The 22,133-nt window shown below is 42.0% G+C and overlaps 1 protein-coding gene across 4 annotated transcripts in view; it reads right to left on the reverse strand.

The window, feature by feature from the left end:
• The window catches only part of ARHGAP28 (Rho GTPase activating protein 28), a 142,380-nt gene that overhangs the window by 92,548 nt on the left and 27,699 nt on the right, over window positions 1-22,133 (reverse strand). The window contains exon 1 of one of the 4 annotated variants that reach the window (XM_040264653.1): window positions 13,173-13,376. The exons of the other annotated variants lie outside the window; for them this stretch is intronic. The gene's annotated coding sequence lies outside the window, so the exon portion shown is untranslated. Of the gene's footprint in view, window positions 1-13,172; window positions 13,377-22,133 lie in introns of those variants that run through there. 4 annotated transcript variants of the gene reach the window in all.

The raw sequence follows: 22,133 nt of genomic DNA on the forward strand, positions 1-22,133 counted from the left end.
TCTGTCAGAAATGGGGGCTTGGAGTTAGAATACAAACTGTGTTGCCAGAAATAATGAACAGCTATGTCCTGTGACTGTGAAGTTCATATGCATTACAAGTGGTTGATTTTTCTTAGCCTCTACCGCTTAAATGTTCTATGTGAATATTCAGTGAAGGTCAAATCCTATCCAGAAAAAGCAGCCCCGTGGTCTGCCCTGTGCCAGCAATGGACAAGCAGATCCTGGCTGGCCCTCTGGCCTTCATCTCAGTCCTACGTGAGCTCTGACTCAGAGCTGGGAGGGTCTCACAGGTCCAGCCCACGTGCTGTGAGCAGCAACACTGCCTGGAACCACCTGCCTTTCCAGCTGCCAGGTCCTGCCTGAGAGGTGACAGACACGGTCATGTCCCAGGACACACGCTGCACGGCCGGAAGCTCCTGGCTTCCCGGCCGGACCGGACCCTTGTGCTAGCCTTTTCTTCATGATGTCTTTCAGTGCAGCTTCGTTTTCCCGCTGCAGCTTCCTGAACTGTCCCAGTTCTTAAGGATCTCTTCTACATAAGCTGGAGAAGGAAACAGCAACCCACTCCAGTACCCTTGCCTGGAAAATCCTATGGATGGAGGAGCCTGGCAGACTATACATCCATGGGGTCGCAAAGAGTCGGACACGACTGAGCGACTTCACTCACTTTTGAGTTCCCTGAGAGTGACACCCTGGCTTTTCTCTTGTAGAGGGATGGTTGCTCTTCTGCCAGAGAGTTGTTAGAAAAACACACACTGGCCAGAGTAATTACGAAGCAATAAATAATTGTCACAGGCACTACTAATGGATTTTCATCACTAACTAAACGTCTTTCCTGATAAGGACTTGTTCAGTTGCTAAATTGCATCCTGTGTCGGACTCTTCGTGACCCCGTGGACTACAGCATGCCAGGCTTCCCTGTCCTTCACTATCTCCCAGAGTTTGTTCAAACTCTTGCCCATTGAGTCAGTGATGCAGTCCAACCATCTCATCCTGATAAGGAAGATAATGGTCAAAATGCTTCACGAGAGCAATAAAACATTTCTGTGACTGAATGTGACCTTTGCTCTAGCACCATAGCAGACCTCGCTCATAAATCAGCTGTCTGGGGATCCTGGCATAACTGTACCCTGGGAGCCACATGCTGAAGCTTTGTGGAATTCTAATAAGAACAGCCTGGTGAGCTCTGAACATAAACACAGTATTGCTACTCGGTTGGCAAAAACCAACTTGTGCAATGGTACAGATTCTCGCAATCTTGCTCTATCCAAGAAAATGTGATAAATGGTTTCCATTCCTGAAAATGCCCACTTTGCCAGCACTATTATTCATTTTCTATCATGGAAATTCCACAACGCTGATCAGCAACCCGAGGAGGACACTTCTGCTTGCTTTGTAGAGATTCCATGTCTATCTGAATACTGCAATTTGTGGGAATTTCCCAGATAACGTGATATATGATTGGCTCATGGCACTCCACTCCAGTACTCTTGCCTGGAAAATCCCATGGGCAGAGGAGCCTGCTAGGCTGCAGTCCGTGGGGTCGCTAAGAGTCAGATACAACTGAGCGACTTCACTTTCTCTTTTCACCTTCATGCACTGGAGAAGGAAATGGCAACCCACTCCAGTATTCTCGCCTGGAAAATCCCAGGGACAGGGGATCTTGGTAGGCTGCCGTCTATGGGGTTGCACAGAGTCGGACACAACTGAAGCAACTTAGCAGCAGCTGGTAAAGAATCTGCCTGCAATGCGGAAGACCTGGGTTTGATCCCTGGGTTGGGAAGAGCCCCTAGAGAAGGGAAAGGTTGCCCACTTCAGTATTCTGGCCTGGAGAATTCCATGGACTGTATAGAGTTACAGAGTCAGACATGACTGAGCAACTTTCACTCACTCACCTATATGAATACACAGTGCATCCTTCAATAATACCTGCATCCAAACTACATTTGATTTTTTAACAGCCTACTAACAGGATAAAGAAATTCAAGAGGCAAAATGGATGCCCCTCCCAAGGAAAAGAAATTTAAAAAGGCAAAATGGTTGTCTGAGGAGGCCTTACAAATAGCTGAGGAAAGAAAAGAAGCGAACGGCAAAGGAGAAAAGGAAAGATATACACATCTGAATGCAGAGTTCCAAAGAACAGTAAGGAGAGATAAGAAAGCCTTCCTCAGTGATCAGTGCAAAGAAATAGGGGAATACAATAGAAAGGGAAAGACTAGAGATCTCCTCAAGAAATTAAGAGATACCAAGGGAACATTTCATGTAAAGATGGGCACAGTAAAGGACAGAAATGGTATTGACCTAACAGAAGCAGAAGATATTGAGAAGAGATGGCAAGAATACACAGAAGAACTATACAAAAAATATCTTTAAGACCCAGATAACCACGATGGTGTGATCACTCACCTAGAGCCAGACATGCTGGAATGCAAAGTCAAGTGGGCCTTAGGAAGCATCACTACGAACAAAGCTAGTGGAGGTGATGGAATTCCAGTGGAGCTATTTCAAATCCTGAAAGATGATGCTATTAAAGTGCTACACTCCATATGCCAGCAAATTTGGAAAACTCAGCAGTGGCCACAGGACTGGAAAAGGTGTTTTCATTCCAATTCCAAAGAAAGGCAATGCCAAAGAATGTTCAAACTACCGCACAATTGCACTCATCTCACACGCTAGTAAAGTAATGCTCAAAATTCTCCAAGCCAGGCTTCAACAGTACATGAACCGTGAACTTCCAGATGTTCAAGCTGGATTTAGAAAAGGCAGAGAAACTAAAAATCAAGTTACCAACATCTGCTGGATCATCGAAAAAGCAAGAGAGTTCTAGAAAAACATCTATTTCTGCTTTATTGACTTTGCCAAAGCCTCTGACTGTGTGGATCCCAACAAACGGTGGAAAATTCTTCAAGAGATGGGAATACCAGACCACCTAATCTACCTCCTGAGAAATCTGTATGCAGGTCAGGGAGCAACAGTTAGAACTGGACATGGGACAACAGACTGGTTTCAAATTGGGAAAGAAGTAGGACAAGGCTGTACATTGTCACCGTGCTTATTTAACTTATATGCAGAGTATATCATGTGAAATGTAGGGCTGGATGAAACACAAGCTGGAATCAAGATTGCCTGGAGAAATATCAATAATCTTAGATATGCAGATGATACTACCTTTATGGAAGAAAGCAAAGAAGAACTAAAGAGCCTCTTGATGAAAGTGAAAGAGGAGAGTGAAAATGTTGGCTTAAAGCTCAACATTCAAAAAACTAAGATCATGGCATCTGGTCTCATCATCTCATGGCAAATAGATGGGGAAACAGTGACAGACTTTATTTTGGGGGGCTCCAAAATCACTGCAGATGATGACTGCAGCCATGAGATTAAAAGACGCTTGAGCCTTGAAAGAAAAGCTATGACCAACCTAGACAGCATTTAATAAAAAGCAGAGACATTACTTTGCTAACAAAGTTCCGTCCAGTCAAAGCTATGGTTTTTCCAGTAGCCATGTATGGAACTATAAAGAAAGCTGAGTGCTGAAGAATTGATGCTTTTGAACTGTGGGGTTGAAGAAGACTCTTGAGAGTCCCTTGAACTGCAAGGAGATCAAACCGGTCAATCCTAAAGGAAATCAGTACTGAATATTCATTGGAAGGACTGATGCTGAAGCTGAAACTCCAATACTTTGGCCACTGATGCAAAGAACTGACTCATTGGAAAAGACCCTGATGCTGGGAAAGATTGAGGGCAGGAGGAAAAGGGAACAACAGAGGATGAGATGGTTGGAGGACATCATTGACTCAATGGACTTGAGTTTGAGTAGGCTCCAGGAGCTGATGATAGATAGGGAAGCCTGGAGTGCTGCAGTCCATGGGGTGGCAAAGCGTTGGACATGACTGAGCGACTGAACTGAACTGAAGTGAACTGAACTAACAGGATGGATCCTTTATGTCTGCATGATTCTAAGTCATGGACATTAAAGGAAACACTTCTACTGGAACATCTGGGCAAGCATGCTTTGGACCTGCACTGGAAAAGAAAGGACCGTAACAGAATTTCAGTCCAGCACCTCAGAGCTTCTGACCCCTGCTTAAGCTGTAGACTTATGCCAGCACTCTGCTTACAGATGTGAAGTGGTAATTCTGTAAGAGGAAGGGAGGGATGCCCTGAAAAAGTATCGTCTTCCAAACCTGCCAGAATGAACTGCTGTGACAGTCTAATGTCCCCTAACACCAGAGAATCTATTACTGACAGGACATCCATGTAGGAGCTGTATTACACTCAGGAAACTTAGAGCATTCCCAGATAGTACAAGACTCACAAACATACAAAAACAGAATAAAAGAGAGAAACTAACTCTAGTCAGTGTGCACTTACACCCAGTAATTATAAACAATACTCTCTTGCCCAAAGTGGGTAAAATATCTGTTGAACATCCTCAATAAGCCCATGAAAAATATTACAGGAACTGTCGTAATTCCTTTACAAAGGTTTAAGGAGAGTTCATCGCTGGCCTGAGGATTCCAAGCTGGTAAGGGGAAGGTCTGAGATTTCGAACGTGGGCAGTAGGACCTCGCAGACAGAAGGCTTTGCCCTGTCCCATGGGCATTTCCCCACAGGCTACCTGCAGCATTGATGCTTCTCATGCAGTGGTCATTGCTAAGCAGTGGTCTATGAAGGGACGATATGACCAAGTTTTAGGTCAGTTACCGCTCATTACTGGAAGGGCACGCCACAATGCAATCAAGCATTTTTAGGACCTGGAAGCTGTCAGTGAAGTTTCCAGGACATCTGAGAAGGAACGTGGAACTCATTAAGGAATCGTCCATCATTTCATATGGATTGCATTACTGCGCTAAATTATTTTAAAACTAGATCACGCAAACTTTATTTTCTAATGTCCTACAGAAAAGCTGGGACATCTACCAACCAACTTGTGAGTGAGTTACACATATCTCCAGATGATCCCAACCCTTAGTCAATTTACAGAGAGCAAACTGTTTCCCAAGTTCAGAGTCAATTCCCTGAGATTGAAACGAGTACAGATCAATGGCCGAAGGCTTAGCACTGTCTAAGGAAGCTCCCCTGAAGGATGCTTACAATACTTTTAATCACGATGACTGAGGTTTGGAAAACACCTACATCTAATCTGAGTCCTCGGTGTAGCCATCAGATTTGCACACTGCTGAAGAGAGTCTTACCTTCAACAGTGGTGTCTTTCCTGGGTTGTATCCTTTATCCTCTTTCAGCATCTCTCTATTCATAGCATCCCCAGCTCCTCCCAGTGACCTTATCCAATGTCATGGCAACACTCACAGGCTGAGGACCACTAATCTCTGGCCTGGTTGTTCTTGAGCTCTGGCCTTTCAGGATCCCAAGTTCTTCTTCGGTATGTTCTCCTTTGGTATGCTTCCCTGGTGGCTCAAGATGGTTAAAGAATCCACCTGCAATGCAGGAGACTCCGGTTCGGTTCCTGGGTTGGGAAGATCCCCTGGAGGAGGGCATGGCAACCCACTCCAGTATTCTGGCCTGGAGATTCCCCATGGACAGAGGAGACTGGTGGGCTACAGTCCATGGGGTCGCAAAGAGTCGGACACGACTGAGCAACTAAGCACACACATGTTCTCCTTCACCTGCAACTCATGTCCAGAACTCAGCCCCTCCCAACTGTAGTCACTCATTTTCCCCCAACTTCAGGAATGACATCACTATATACCCTACCATTTTTACAATATTCCCCTTCTTTGCCCTCCATTCTGGATGGATCCATAAATCAGGGGGCGTCTACTTCAGACACATCTCTCAATCCATCTTCTTCAATGCTGATGTGTGTCCAGTGCACACATTTAGACTACCTCTTGGCTACTGCACACCTATCTTAACTCCCAAGATCTTTTCTCCCCCCATTTTTCTGGCCACACCACACAGCTTATGGGATCTTAATCCCCCAACCGGGGATTGAATCCAGAACCCCTGCAGTGAGAGCTCAGGGTCCTAACCACTGGACCACCAGGGAATTCTCATATTTTCCTCTTAGTTTAGTATCCTTTACATATACTTGCAACAGTTAAGCTGCTAAAACAAAAGTTTCATAACACTATTCTCTTGTTAATCATCAGCTGATGAGGCGTTCTCTACTGTGGCAGGATGTTCCAAACTCATTAGTTTTTTATGAAAGTTTCTTTACAACCTGCCTTAGCGCAAGTTTCAGACTTATCTCGTGCCCTACTCCAATCACATGCACTAAGGTTTGGCCATAATCATCTGCTTTTAGGTTCCCTTGAATAGGCATCAATAGAGACAGGAGAATACAGTGGTTAAGAAAGAGGGCTTTTCATTTGGACTGATGTATACTGAATCACAGAGTTACCTCTTACTCATATAATATACTATGCATCTATTCTGAGACCCAATTTTTCCTCCTCTCAAAAAAAGTGTAACAATATTGCAAGGTTAACATCAGAATTAAGAAAATGTGTTAGCTATTACAATCCTCCTCATCGTCAGATATATCCATATATATTATTTAACGTATAGCAAATTTTCAAAGAAGAAACGCTTTGTACAAATATATTAGTATTAGTTGGTTGATGATGTCCTCAAGGCTTGTATTCTTTAGTCTAATAGAATGTCTTGATAGTTTGAGGAAAAAACTGAAACAGATTTGTAGCAATTAATAATTACCTTGTTGAAGCTCTTAGAATGTCCACTTGTCTATACCACTGACTTAATAATTCACTGAGTACAGAACTTTCATATAATATGCTGTACATTATTATTTTACTTACTATGTGCTATATCGCCAAATAAATCTGAATATAGAGCATTCATCTTATAATTCTTAACATCTCCACACTACCTAACCCAACACAAGATTCTTGGGAGTCCCTCAACAAATACCGAGGTCAGAGTGAGTTATCCCCCTGAAGACTGCTGCTCCCCATGACACCAAAAGTTAAATGCATGAGTTTCTGATATTGTTCGACCATGATGTTTTTTTTTCCCCAAGGGAATAAAGGAAAACGTTTGCAATTTCTTTTACCACACTATATAAAGCAAAATGCAAACTGGCATGATCCTACAGGCACACAGATTAAAATTAGGCTTTGAGTAATTAAGTATTTTAATTACAAAGTTGATAAGCAGTTCATAACATTGAGGCTATGTTTCTCCAGACTACCAGCACTCCCTGATACCCGTAAGCATGCACAGTGCTTATAAAAATGGTGGCTGATATCTGACTGCAAGCAGGAAAAAAATCTGTGTGCTGGCTCGAGTTGGAGACCATCTCACAATGGCTCTGTGGGGAAAATGCTGTTCCTCGCCAATATTCTGTCTCCACCGATTCACACCTATTTCCTCTGATATTCATGGTTTGAAACTTTTTTTTTTAATCACGTTCATGAGTTATTCTGAGCTTCTTCAGTAAAATTCGCTGTCATGAAATTAAAAGACGCTTGCTCCTTGGAAGGAAAGCCGGGACAAACCTAGATGAAGTGAAAGTGACAGTGTGAGTCGTTCAGTCCTGTCTGACTCTTTGCGAGCCCATGGACTGTAGCCTGGCCTGCCAGGCTCCTCTGTCCATAGGATTCTCCAGGCAAGAAAACTGGAGTGGGTAGCTGTTCCTTTCTCCAGGGGATCTTCTCGATCCAGGGACTGAACCCAGGTCTTCCTCCTTGCAGGCAGATTCTTTACCGTCTGAGCCACAAAGGAGAAGCATCCCTTTGCTGACAGAGGTCTGTATAATCAAAGCTGTGGTTTTTCCAGCAGTCACGTATGGATGTGAGAGCTGGACCATAAAGAAGGTTGAGCACCGAAGAACTGATGCTTTCAAATTGTGGTGCTGGAGAAGACTCTTGAGAGTCCTTTGGACAGCAAGGAGATCCAACCAGTCAATCCTAAAAGAAAATAATCCTGCATATACTTGGAAGGACTGATGCTGAAGCTGAAGCTCCAATACTTTGGCCACCTGATGGGAAGAGCCGACTTCTTGGAAAAGACCCTGATGCTGGGAAAGACTGAAGGTAGGAGGAGAAGAGGGCGACAGAGGGTAAGATGGTTGGATGGCATCACGGACTCAGTGGACATGAGTTTGAGCAAAGTCCGGGTGGAGGACAGAGGAACCCGGCATGCTGCAGTCCATGAGGCCACAAAGAGTCAGACACGACTTAGCGACCGAAGAAACAAACGACGACAGAGATAGCTTACAATTATCAGCAGTTACTGTGCAGCAGGCACCACCGAAAGAGCTTTAAAAGGTACTAACTGTTTCAATTCTCCTGACAACCTTATAAGGTACGTCCTACGGTCTGCATTCTATAGATGCGACAGCCAGAGGTTAGGGAGAAACGCCCCTGTACCCATGGTTATATCACTGCTGAGGGGTTCAGTCTAGACAGTCCATTCTCAGGGGCTCTGCTCTGCACCACCACACCACTCTGCTCTCATAAAGTAGAATTCAGTAAGTGCTACGAGTTTTAGACAACACTTCAGGAACTCAAAGGAAGGAGAAATGACTCCCTATTAAACTTCAGGGATGCCCTCAAGGAGAACATATGCAGGATTCAGACAGGCAGATAGAGGCATGTGTGAATTCTGGGCTCCAGGTGAACAAAGCCAAAGAGCCAGGGAGGGGCAGAAACAGGACGGGATGGACAAGGACTCCACTGTGGTGAGTGGTGCACCAGAAGGCTCAGTGGGAAGACCCTTCAGGTACCCCAGAAAGAGGCTCTGGGCCTTTAACCACTAGGCCATGGAAAGCCTCTAAAGTTTCCCTCAGCAACGTGACATGAGCAGAGACAGTCTTTGGGAAGAGTTATTAGAATTTTTTAAAAGATTAAACCTTTTTTTTTTTTCCCCTCAGAAGATCATTTTCCTTACTTCTATAAAAGATTATTTGGGGATAATAATCCCAAAGTCAAGACATTCTCCATTGGGAAGACTGAAGCTCCAATGGAACTGAAGCTAACAAGATGAAACTTAACAGGGATGAGAACAAAGTTCTGCAACTTCAGCTGCACACGTTTAGGATGACTGCTTTCTGGCATGAGTAGACATCATGTGAAAAAGACAAAGAGATGTTGGCCAAATGGAAGGTCAGTACAAGCCAAGACCATGACATGGACGCCAAGAAAACTACATAATTGAGTCTTACGTCCCATAGATGTACAGAAAGAAAGGGGAGACGGTTGTCCTGAACGCAGCAGAACTGGAATTCTGCTCTGGGCACCACGTAGGAGAAGGATGCTGATGTCCGGGAGTAAATTCAGAGCAGGGTGGATGAACAGAGATCATCAAGAAGCCACACCACATGTGGAAATGCTGTGGAAGCACTGGAGACATGGAGAAGGCTCCAAGGACGCATGTGGTTTTGAATTACGGTGCTGGAGAAGACTCTGGAGAGTCCCTTGGAGACTCCAGTCAATCAAACTCCAGGAGATCAAACCAGCCAATCCTAAAAGAAATCAACCCTGAATATTCATCGGAAGGACTGATGCTGAAATTGAAGCTCCCATTCAGACCCTTCTGATACTCTGGAAATTATACTACTTCCTGAAAAAGTTTAGGATGGGATTGTCTAATATTGATGTTTGGGTTCTATTTCATAGATTAGAATGCACTTCGAAGGGACTACAACCTTTTACTGGTAAGGGGTCTCCACCGGACTTGCCTAATTTCAAAAGGAGGCTGTGCTTTAGGCCTTTTGTTTTGTCAGAAGGACAAAGAGGAGGAGAGCACAAGCAACAGCAGCAGCAAACAGAGATGGATCAAGTGATAAATCCTGGGATATTTGAACTAAAATACACTTAAATATTCATGCGTGTGTGCAGGCTTCATCACTTCAGTCGTGTCTGACTCCTTGTGACCCTATGGACCATAGCCCGGCAGGCTCCTCTGTCCGTTGGATTCTCTAGGCAAGAATACTGGAGTGGGTGGCCATTCCTCCTCCAGGGAATCTTCCCATCCCAGAGATCAAACCCAAGTCTCTTAGGTCTCCTGGATTGGCAGGCGGGTACTTTACCACTAGCGCCACCTGGGAAGCACAAAATATTCATACCTACTGAATCATTTGAGAAACTGATGCACACCATACTATTACACAAGAAGAATCTTCTGAAGTGCGCACACGCTCTGCTGGCCTCATGACAATTACAGTTATATTGCTACGAAGCCCCTGGCTGACTATTCCTGTCACTCCTGTGGCTGCCTGACACCAGGCTCTCTAACTACCTTCAGCAGGAAGGACTGGCATGTGGTTCCTATCTCCGTAACTCCAAGACTCCTTTCCAAGTTCACGGAAGCACTATTTGGGATTAGCATTGCAACTCATGGAACAAGAAGAAAAACAAGGTGAAAACAACTCTACCATCACCTACTTATTCCAGAAGTTTCCGATAGTTAAATACCATTTCAGTACACAAATAACGGAACCTTCTATCCTTTAAAGCGAAATAATGGACTTTTCTTGTCCCAACTAGTGATTGCTGGACTCCTGGAAAGTCTAAAACAGAGAACTGCATTTAAGCAGGAGATTTTTTTACATATCTGACCCCAATTTTACTGCCTATTTTCATAAGAGAAGGAAAAACAGTTGAAGTCTTTGTGTTCATTTACTTGTCTATATATAAGAAACAGACAGTGCGTAACAGGGAGCTTCATAGCTCACAGAAACAAGACCTGTTTACCCTGCTCACTTACAAGACCTGAGTCTGTCTGGGACCTGAGCTTTGCAGGCTAGTTATTAATTCATCACTCAAGTTGCCTAGCGATGGAAGTCCACCTCATTAGCACTCACTTGGTCTCAATAGTTTTTCCCCCTTTGATGATCCACAGGCTTCTCTAGCACTAAGAAATGAGTCCCTTTCTCTCGATCCTCTGTCCTTCTGTTTAGACAAGCACTTGGAGGCCAGGGTTAGTGCTATTTTCTCTGTGAGTGGACTCACCTCCAGGTTGTATGACACCTTCAGAGTGAGCTGAAAGGCTTTTGCGCTCTGTCTCCAAGACGGCAGTACTCTGCTTCCCGTGTCTTTACCGTAACAATAGTGCACATCTCGACTGAGCTGCCTTCACTCCCTGCTTCTGGAAGATTTCCAGGCAGGGTCTGTGTTTACGTCAGCAAGGCTGATTCAGAACACTACCTCTGGGGGTTTAACCAGGCTTTGAAACACATTCCTGCACTCAGCTCAGCTGGGGTCAGTAGGAGGCCTTCCAGTAAATCTGGTACTTCACTTTTTCATTCTGCTTATTGCAGAGGGGCACTGATATCCTTTTAGCTCATCCTCTAAGCTATTTTATTACCTTTCAGATGATTTTTGCTGGGACCTTCACTATTGGAACCTTGCATTATTATGCCCACTGCCTTTAGAATTCCTTATCTGCAAAAACTGTGCTTGCTTGGGTAACCTAAGCATTGTTGTTGTTCTGTTTTCCATCTGATTTTTTTTAAACTTTAGGATCATAAAAATTAAGTCCTTTGTTTATATATTTTCAAATCTAAACAGAAGTTGTATCTTGTTAAATTTGCCTTTGATTAGCACAGTTGCTCTTCAGTTCATCCCTGGGCTTAGAGTTTAACCAGGGCCTTACCGAATTTGTAAAGATAGAACACATACGCAGAGGGCAGGGTTGTGATTAGATACAGAACTACAGGGGCTATCACAGTGAAACCACAGAATGTGAAACTGAAAATTATTTATAAATATAAAGCAAATTCCTTATTACTTCCAAGATTCAAAATTACATACTCCTTATTTAGTAATAATCATCAAAGCACAAAAACGTAACTTTATTTTCACAAATAAATGAGTGCATCAAGCTATTTCCACAATCCTAGATATCACACTGAAAACTTATCTCCTGTCATGAACCTTGGTTATGCTTACTACCCCCTGAAATGTATGATAAAACTAAAAAGAAATAAACAAACAAAAAAACCAGTATTTCAGTTAAGCAGGCTTTCTTACCACATTCTAATCTAAAAAGAAGTCTCAATGAGGCCAAAGTAGACTTTACCTTTGATGACAAAATACACTAGTAAAACAATTTAAAAACAACAAAAAAACAGACTTGCAAAATATAAAGATGATGCTACTTAAAGAAAAAGAATCCAGAACAGTGAAGGAAATGATTCTAATCCGATTCAAAGGAAATGAATTTCAAATAAACAACAAAACCATTGTCCCTGATTCTTCACTTCCCCCACAAAGACAACACAGAGGACAAGAAAAGGCAGAAAAAGAAAACAGAAGTGTGGTAAGTAGCCTTGACAAGTGGCTGTACAGACAGCAGTGCTCTAAGAGTTAAACAGGAAACGAGGCAAGCAGACTGGGGAAGTCTTCTGGGGACAGCATGCACTCGTGTTTCTTGAAGTAGACCCTCGGCTTGCGTTTAATCAGAACTTTTGGTGTTGCGTGTACTCTAACTCAGGCACCAGTGTCTCAAAGAAGGTGCCTAAGAGAAAAGCAGATGGAGGGCAGGAAAAGATCAGAGGAAATGGACAGAGGCAGGCCAGATCAGGGCAGGCACAAAAACGAGAACCCCTTTCTCACTCACATGTCTTCTCTATGAACCAGGCCAAGAGACTCAGTCATTTCCCCTTGGCGCCATTTGCCCCAGCAATGAAATCAGAGGAAAGACTGGTAGCCCCACCAAAGAAATATTTTAAATTCATTAAAGGGTAGAAGAGCTTGCTTGGGTAATGGAGTCTCCCTCAGCAGATGTTTCTGAGATTAGATAATCATCTGGAAAGATTAGATCAGTTTAAATGCTCCCTCGCAAAAACAGGAACTGGAAGCAAAACACCTCCAAGTCATTCATTTTTAAGCATCTATTAAGATCCCATTTTAACCAGTCTTCTCAAATTAGTAACAGGGCGTACCTACTTCCCTTCTATATTTGGGCTTTAGAAACTTACATTCACACCATAACAAAAATTGTGAAAGGTTCAAAAGTTAACAGTTTACTGTCACTTAATATTATGCACCAATAATCTAATAAAAAAAAACTATGAGCCCCACCCACGCATTCACCGAAAAATGGATTTAAAACAAACAAAAAAGTTACAGCAACTGTCTGCTTTCTCCTTGCCTAAGTGAAAGGAAAAAAACAAACAAACAAACAACCAGTTAGCAGAAGGAAGCCTACAGCCCAAAATATTGAGGAAATGCTCTGAAACTTACCTCTTAGCAGGTTAAGAGGGTCACGAATGCCATCAAAGGAGATGGACACTCAAGACATCTCTGTGGCCCGGTGTCCTCATGGCCCAGGGGTGGGGAGGCCATCCTCCAGCCCACTGCACCCCCCCACCTGCAGAGTTCTGCCTCCCACTCCACGTGGGAGCCAGGACCTGTCCCGCAGCTGCCTCCAGCTCTGCGGGCAAGAGAAAAAAGGGGCTGTGAAGGAGCTTCTCCTCAGAGTGGAGAACAATTCCCAGCGCATGGGAGCTATTTAAAGAGATGGTGCCTGCGAGACTAATGCTGCCTCGGAGCCTTCCTGTTTGTGTCCCGGCTCAAATTTTCATCCATTTCCGAACGAAGACTGCAAAGTGTAATCAGCTCCGAGAAGACTGAGATTTATGTAAACCCATGCGGTGTGCAAGGGTGATTTTTAGAAATGCTTTTTCCCTTTCCTTCTCTTCTCCACTAAGTAGATAGGAGGCTTTATTAAAAGCACTTTGAAAGTCAAAAGCAAAACCTGTACCTGTTGTGATCTGGTAAAAGTTGTTCCAACTCCTGAAAGCTTCTTAACCTGAAGTGTAGAAAGGAAAGACTGTGTGGATGATTGATCCAATGTCTATCAAGTAAGAACGCGGAGAAAAACCATGAGATTCATGGTCAGAAAGCAAGGGTTTGATTCAAAAAACCTTCACCGATTACTAGCTAGCCTTTACTAAAGAAATGCACCCAATCTCTCTGGGCTTCAGTTTCTTTGTCTGAATAAATAGGATCAATAACACGTGCACTGTATGTCTGCTTGTGAGAACTGCGTAAGATGACTGGAAAAGACCCCACACTGGGCTTCGATAAAGTAAGCACGCAGTCATTACATCATGGTGCCTAGATGCCCAGTGGCTGTTACAGACATTATTAGTAGCTGGGTAAAAACAGATAAGCCTGGCGGGCTACAGTCCATGGGATCACAAAAGAGTTGGACACAACTCGGTGACTAAACAACAACAACAAAAAGAGTGAATACCTCTCACTTCTCTCCAAAATTATACAAAATATAAACTATACAAAATTATACAAAACATTGTTTGCCTGTGGGCTGGCTGGTTTTAGAAAAACCAGAGGAACCAGAGATCAAATTGCCAACATCCGCTGAATCATCAAAAAAGCAAGAGAGTTCTAGAAAAACATCTATTTCTGCTTTATTGACTATGCCAAAGCCTTTGACTGTGTGGATCACAATAAACTGTGGAAAATTCTGAAAGAGATGGGAATACCAGATCACCTGACCTACCTCCTGAGAAATCTGTATGCAGGTCAGGAAGCAACAGTTAGAACTGGACATGGAACAACAGACTGGTTCCAAATAGGAAAAGGAGTATGTCAAGGCTGTATATTGTCACCCTGCTTATTTAACTTCTATGCAGAGTACATCATGAGAAATGCTGGACTGGAAGAAACACAAGCTGGAATCAAGATTGCAGGGAGAAATATCAATAACCTCAGCTATGCAGGTGACACCACCCTTATGGCAGAAAGTGAAGAGGAACTAAAAAGCCTCTTAATGAAAGTGAAAGAGAAGAGTGAAAAAGTTGGCTTAAAGCTCAACATTCAGAAAACGAAGATCATGGCATCTGGTCCCATCACTTCATGGGAAATAGCTGGGGAAACAGTGGAAACAGTGTCAGACTTTATTTTTGGGGGCTCCAAAATCACTGCAGATGGTGACTGCAGCCATGAAATTAAAAGATGCTTACTCCTTGGAAGAAAAGTTATGACGAACCTAGACAGTATATTCAAAAGCAGAGACATTACTTTGCCGACTAAGGTCCGTCTAGTCAAGGCTATGGTTCTTCCTGTGGTCATGTATGGATGTGAGAGTTGGACTGTGAAGAAGGCTGAGCGCTGAAGAATTGATGCTTTTGAAGTGTGGTGTTGGAGAAGACTCTTGAGAGTCCCTTGGACTGCAAGGAGATCCAACCAGTCCATTCTGAAGGAGATCAGCCCTGGGATTTCTTTGGAAGGAATGATGCTAAAGCTGAAACTCCAGTACTTTGGCCACCTCATGCAAAGAGTTGACTCATTGGAAAAGACTCTGATGCTGGGAGGGATTGGGGGCAGGAGGACAAGGGGATGACAGAGGATGAGATGGCTGGATAGCATCACGGACTCGATGGACGTGAGTCTGAATGAACTCCGGGAGATGGTGATGGACAGGGAGGCCTGGCGTGCTGCGATTCATGGGGTCGCAAAGAGTCAGACATGACTGAGCGACTGAACTGGGTGGGCTCGCTGCCTCCCCACTGGCACCCAGGTTGCTGGAGAGTCAAAGGCTTCACTGGGAATGCTCATTTTTAACAACAGCCCCAGTACCCAGAACACTTTCCCGCATATAGTAACATACAATAAATATTTGCTAAATAAATGAATAGATAAATGCAACATTTCGGGCAAAATCAAGCACAAAGCTCTATACATGGTAAGCCTGTAACAAGTATGTATCACATTAGTGAATGTACAGCCATTTTTTTTAATAGAAAAACATCCCAGGAAAAATGCAATGGGATAGAATTTTAAGACAAGTTGGAACTCTGAAAAACATTTTAGATAAATATGACTGTATGTTTTGTTAGATCACCCAGTTCTAAATACATTATTAAGATGGTTCTTGAAGTGAAGTGAAGTTGAAGCGTTAGTCGCTCAGTCATGTTCAACTGTACAACTCCATGGACTGTAGCCTGCCAGGTTTCTCTGTCCATGGAATTCTCCAGGCAAGAATACTGGAGTGGGTTGCCATGCCCTTCTCCAGGGGATCTTCTCCACCCAGGGATCGAACCTGGGTCTCCTGCATTGCAGGCAGATTCTTTACCATCTGAGACACCAGGGAAACCCACAAACTTCTTACTCATGGATTCAGGATTTTAAGAAAAAACTCAGCTAAACGTTTTCAGCAAATTAATTCATATTGGATACTGTACCTAATATCCACAAACTTCTTATCTCATGGATACTAGGTACAATATCCAATGTGAATTAATTCACTGAAAAAGTTTAGCTTAATTTGTTCCTAAAATCCTTCCTCAGGCCTGTTTTTGTTCAAAGTGGAAACTCTCTTTCTTTTGTTGCCCTTTAGGTCAGAGCTTGGTGGTGATGGGATTTGATGAGAACTCATTGATTTTTTTTAAGAGCATTACCCAGACGAGAAAGCTAGAGATGCGTGGTCCCTTGTGGCTCTTATGATCTGAGTGCTGATGTTTAATATAACAACGTGCCTGGATACAGGACAGTCATGGGGACCTGGAACAACAGATTTCGTTTTGAGCCTTCACATTATTGCCTGAATCCAGGTCAGGCTAGTTCAGGTCACTAGATACTAAGAATCAATTCTTTGATGGCTGCTCATTAATCTATTATGTGTAAGGAAGAAAGCAACTTGAGTGGATATTTGTTCATTCTATAAAATTGCCAGGAGAGGCAAGATCCTGAATCTTAAAAGATCCTGTGAAACGTAATGCCCTCTTCGAAGGGTTTCTCTTGTTTTGCTTAAGAAATAGGACCACACTTCCAAGTTTCTCTTTCCTTCTCTGCACTCTTTCTGGCTCCTGCTTTATAGACAGAATAAGAGCTGTCCTACTACAGGTCTTTCCACAAATGTTAAGAGTGGAATATCAAAATTTAAAGTTGCTCACTTTGAATGAAGTCATTTTAGTTCCAAAATATGAGGAAGCATCTCGTGATCACTGAACCTGAAAGTTCTACAGGTTTTGGCCAGCGAAGAAGAATCTCTGAAGAACAGAGAGTCACGACCAAATAAAAACAGAGTTTATTACCTTTAATAACTGTCCGTTCTGTTTTTCTAAGTTAGAATTTTAGACACTGATGATAAGGCTTTCTACATCCCTCCTCCTCCTCTCATGGTGTCCCCCATACTAGAGGCACTTTAATTGAGTAATTAAAGATTTAAAGAAGTTTCTAAATTGACTTTTGACAGGTTCCAGCAACAAAGATTTCTCACCTTACCTGTAGCTTCCAGTCTAATAAATATCAGTCTACACGGAATTTGTGAGTTCAACCCTGAGGGTTATCAAGTGAGGCTTAAATGCCTCCAGAACCATGCATGATTGTGGGGAGTGGGGAGTGAACTGTGGAAACTACCATCCAGTCATCAAGTTTCTTCTTCATCTAATGAAGAAAGAACCTCTTTAAGCAGTTCTTCGAGAAGTTCTAATACCCTCCCCCTTCCCTGGGGAAGCAGATGTACCCTGCTAGCTGTTTACTGTAAAACAGTTTTATTGCCCTAGTAATTAATACTAACAGACTTAGTCAAGATATCATTGTGTATGGTTAATGAATAAAAAGAAAACTTCAAGCTACTGATTACAGGGTCTCCTTATGCTTATTTCTATCATTATTTGAGACTATATATCTCATTTGAATAAATATTTATCTAATGCCACAGAAAGCACAAAAATCAATCTGCTAAGGGACCAGAATTTACAGGCATGACTAACAGGAGCAAATATCACAGAACACATTATCCCAAAGAAATCATTACTGGGTATAATAAACTGGACAACAGAATAATAATGAATATTTCCTTTCTGCCATCTGTTGTTTTATAGGACAGCACATTTCCTGTCAGCTGACTCGAATGAGTAAAACAAAGTCACACTGAAAGATTAATCTTATTGATAAGGATGCATTTTGATGGCAATTAATTCTAAGAGGTTAGGGCTATTTCTTTTCCAAAATGAGGAACGAAGAAGATACTATTTCTCCCTCCTTTCCTCCCTCTCAACTGGCTGTGGGGTAAAAGCTCCGTTAAACGCTTTGAAGACATAATGTTCTTATCCTCCATCAATTCACGAACTGGTGAGACAGATACAGAAACATCAAGTACAAGATTCAGTTCAATACAGTTCAGTCACGTCCGACTCTCTGCGACCCCGTGAATCGCAGCACGCCAGGCCTCCCTGTCCATCACCAACTCCCGGAGTTCACTCAGACTAGTATGTAGTAAAAGAGAAAGGATCACCAAAGGTCAAGAGTGCAAGGGAGGAGACGGGAAGGACACAGGGTCAAGGGCTTTGTCACTTCCAAGCTGCTTGATCTTCCAGAAACTTCATCCCTCTAAGCCTCACTTTCCTTGTGTGTAAAACAGAGATCATACTAGTATCTGCTTCCCAGGGCTCTGATGAAAATTAAATGTATTTATGAATTCATTTCACAGCCTGTGTGGCAGCTGAGCCTGTGGACTGAGTGTACGACTTTGGGGGAAGGATGTCTGAACAGTACAGCTCTATGACTTCCACATTTGAGGACAAAGGGCATGCCCAAGGACAGAGAGAGAGATTTTCTGAAGATAAAAAGCTACATAAATTCATAAGAAGACCCTGACAATCCTAAATGTGCATTCAATGGAACAAAAGGCTTCAAAATACTTGAAGTAAAAACTCTTAGAACGGAAATCCCAGTAACAGTTGAAGAGTTCAATACTCCACGCTAAGCAACAACACATAGAATAAGACAGAAAATCAAGAAAAAGAGAAAACTTAAATAGCATCAACCAAATCAACGTAATGGATATTTTTACAATACTCTTACCCAAAAGAGCAGAATATATATTCTCTTTAAGTTCACAGGGAGTATCACCGAGATAAATCATATGCCAAATCACAAAACAAAGCGTTATAAATTCTGAAGGACTGAACTCATACAAAGTGTGTTTTCTGATGACAAAGAAAGTCATTTAGAAATCAGAAAATAAAAATATCTAGAAAATTCCTAAATATTGAAAGTTAAAGGACACACTTTTTAAAAACCCATATATCAAAGAAGAAATACCAAGGGAAATCAGAAAATATTTTTAACTGAATAATAAGAAAACTACAACATATCAATATTAGTAGGATACTGCTAAAGCAATCCTTAGAGGGTATTTTATAGCATTAAGTTATTAAAATGGAAGACAGATCTATAATGAATGACCTAAGCTTCTATCTTAGTAAGCTAGTAAAAGAAGAACAAATTAAGCCCAAAATAAAGCAAAGAAATAATTGAGATAAGAACGAACAAAAATTAATGCAAGAAAGATTAAACAGAAGAAAGATAGAGAAAAATTATTTAAAAGCTAGGTTTGGGAAAAGATGAACAGAAATGGTAAATCTGTAGCTATTTTATCAAGAAGAGAGAAGACAAAAATTAGCAGTATTAGGAAAAGAAAAAGAGGATGGCTCTAAAAATCCTCAAGATAGAAAATGGATATTAATGGCATCCTATAAACAACTATGGGTTTCCACAGTGGCTCAGTGCTAAAGAATCCTCCTGCAAGGCAGGAGACACAAGTTTGATCCCTGGGTCGGGAAGAGCCCCTGGAGGAGGGCATGGCAACCCACTCCAGTATTCTTGCCTGGAAAAATCCCATGGACAGAGGAGCCTGGTGGGGTCACAAAAGAGTCAGACACAACTGAGAGACTGAACAACAACAACAACAATAAGCAACTACAACCCAAGAAAGTCAACAACTTACATGCAATGGGCAGATTCCTTGAAAGACACAACCTACGAAAATTGACAGCAGAAGAAACGGAACCTACCTATACTCCTGTTGAACACTGACTGATGATTTCACTCTACTTTTCACACAGCAGTAATTTATTCACAGATAAATGAAAACTAGCCTCACCAGTGTGATAACCTCAGCTTCAAAAGTTCTTATGCCAATGAAAATTAAAAACCTGAAAGATACCGCATGGTTACAGATACAGCAGGAAGGGAAAAGGAAGGGTGAATGAATACAGCCAAAGTCAGAGCACTTGCATAATTAGAGCAAAGTTATTATTATTTAATACTCTTAATTACAAGTAGGTTTTAAAATAAGTTTTAGTATGTGTCTAGATCTCAACCCATCTCTTTTTCAGAATTAAAAGTTTGGAAGTGAAAGCATATCTTCCATCACAACACAAATGGTCCTGAGTAGATTCCTAGGAAGGAAAGAAGCAAGGTGATTGACAGGAGGAAGTGTGTTTTGAGTCCAGGAGAGCAAACAGTTCTTGTTTGCTGCAAACCGTGAACAGCCAGCTTTGACTATTAGCAGCTATGTGCCAATGATTACTAACTCAACTGCATAATGAGGGCAGGAAGTCACAGGATGACTGTTGCTTTTATGCTGTACTTCTACTAAAACTTGATTTTATTGCCCATTTCCAATAGCTCTTGGGCTTGGGTGGTAAACAACAGTCTTTTAGTAATTCTGCAAAGGATACAGCTGGTGAGAAAAATCTAATCACATATGTATCCAACAAGGAAGAACAAATAAAAACAAAACACGATTCTCCACTTACAAGTCAAACAAGTTATGTGCCTTACCTAAGAGGTTGTCTTTAAATTCTAATCATTAGTGATCATTAATAAATGAAACATTTTGTATTTCTCAAGTGTTTATATTTCTTATATTGGGAAGTCAAACAATAGGCTAGAGTTTTCATAGGGAGATATGTACAATCAAGATGTCATACAGGCTTAAAATAATGATAATAATAATAAAACTCTTTAGGTGTTTGCTAGGTTCTGATTAGGTATTTTAAGTGCTTTACATGTACTAACTAATCTCATACTCTGTACCACCCAATGAGATTGAACTGCTACTTCCATCATTTTACAGATCAAGAAATAGAAGCACAGAGAGGTTATGCAACTTGCCCAGGATTGCACAGCTAGGTTCTGATGCTATAAAAACTGAAGAATAATTTCCCAATGTGCCAGTTACTATCTCTGCTTTCACATTACAAGAATTAACATTTTTACACATTTTTTTTTTCTTTTTTACTTCTGGGAATGACAATTTTTGCCTGTATGGTTTTACCCTGAATCAGGAAAAAATACGGTATGAGGAAACAGTACTACAATACAGGTCTGTGAGCTTCTCAGTAGCAGGCCATTTGCTGAGATGAAGAGCATTTTCAGTAATACAGCAGCACACTCCCAAGGCAACAAGCCCATCTGTGAGTGGTATAGTGAGGTGTTAACATTAAAAGGCAAGCAAGGCAGAGCTGAGACCAGCGCAGCTCCCTGTCTTCCCCGACCCAGAGGAGAAAGAAATCAATTCAGTCTCAAAAGCAAAACTTAATGAACCCCCACATCTTGGAATGAGCAAAGGATGTGACATCTGTCTACAGAAACTTGTCCTGGAAACGTGATCTGTAAGACGATAAAAATCGTACTTGCTCAAGTATTCTCTTTGAGTAGAAGACCTACAAGGAAGATGCAATCACTAGCTGATGTTTACATGACTTCTGGAAGGGAAAGGGAAAACACTAAACATTTATCGAGCCCCCAGGTTGAGCCAAACACTGTTATGTCGTTCCCATTTCACCTGATTAAATCTTGACAGTGTATCCAGAAGGTATTATTCTCCCCATTCCTAAGGTATAGAAAAACTGAGGACAAAAGAGGTTATATGAAGTGCAAGCAATAGACGTTAGAGAAAATTCTGTACTTCAAACCAGAGAACAGAGTACAGTTCAGCAGGTAAAGAATCTGCCTGCAATATAGGAGACACAGGTTCCATCCATTGGTTGGGAAAATCCCCTGGAGTAGGAAATGGCAACCCACCCCAGTATTCCTGCCTGCAGAATTCCATGGACAGAGGAGCCTGGCAGGCTATGGTCCATTGGGTTGCAAAGAGTCAGACATGACTGAAGCAATTTAGCACACCATTTAGCAAGATTAAGATTAAGAAATTAACTCATATATAAATCTTACTGTGTGGCAGTAATTGTTCTAAGGTCTTTGCTTACAGTGATGTCTTTAATCCTCATAAGTCTATGAGATTAATTCTGCTATTAATATTATCCCCAGTTAGGAAACTGAGCAACTGAAGAGCTAAATAACTTGCCAAAGTCAGTAGCAGAGCCAGAAAAATGCTCAACACTGATTTGGTTCTTTTAAAGCTAACAGAGGGGAATTCCCTGG

This window comes from Oryx dammah, unplaced genomic scaffold (genome assembly GCF_014754425.2).
Source record: "Oryx dammah isolate SB20612 unplaced genomic scaffold, SCBI_Odam_1.1 HiC_scaffold_22, whole genome shotgun sequence".
In the NCBI taxonomy this organism is placed as follows: domain Eukaryota; kingdom Metazoa; phylum Chordata; class Mammalia; order Artiodactyla; family Bovidae; genus Oryx; species Oryx dammah.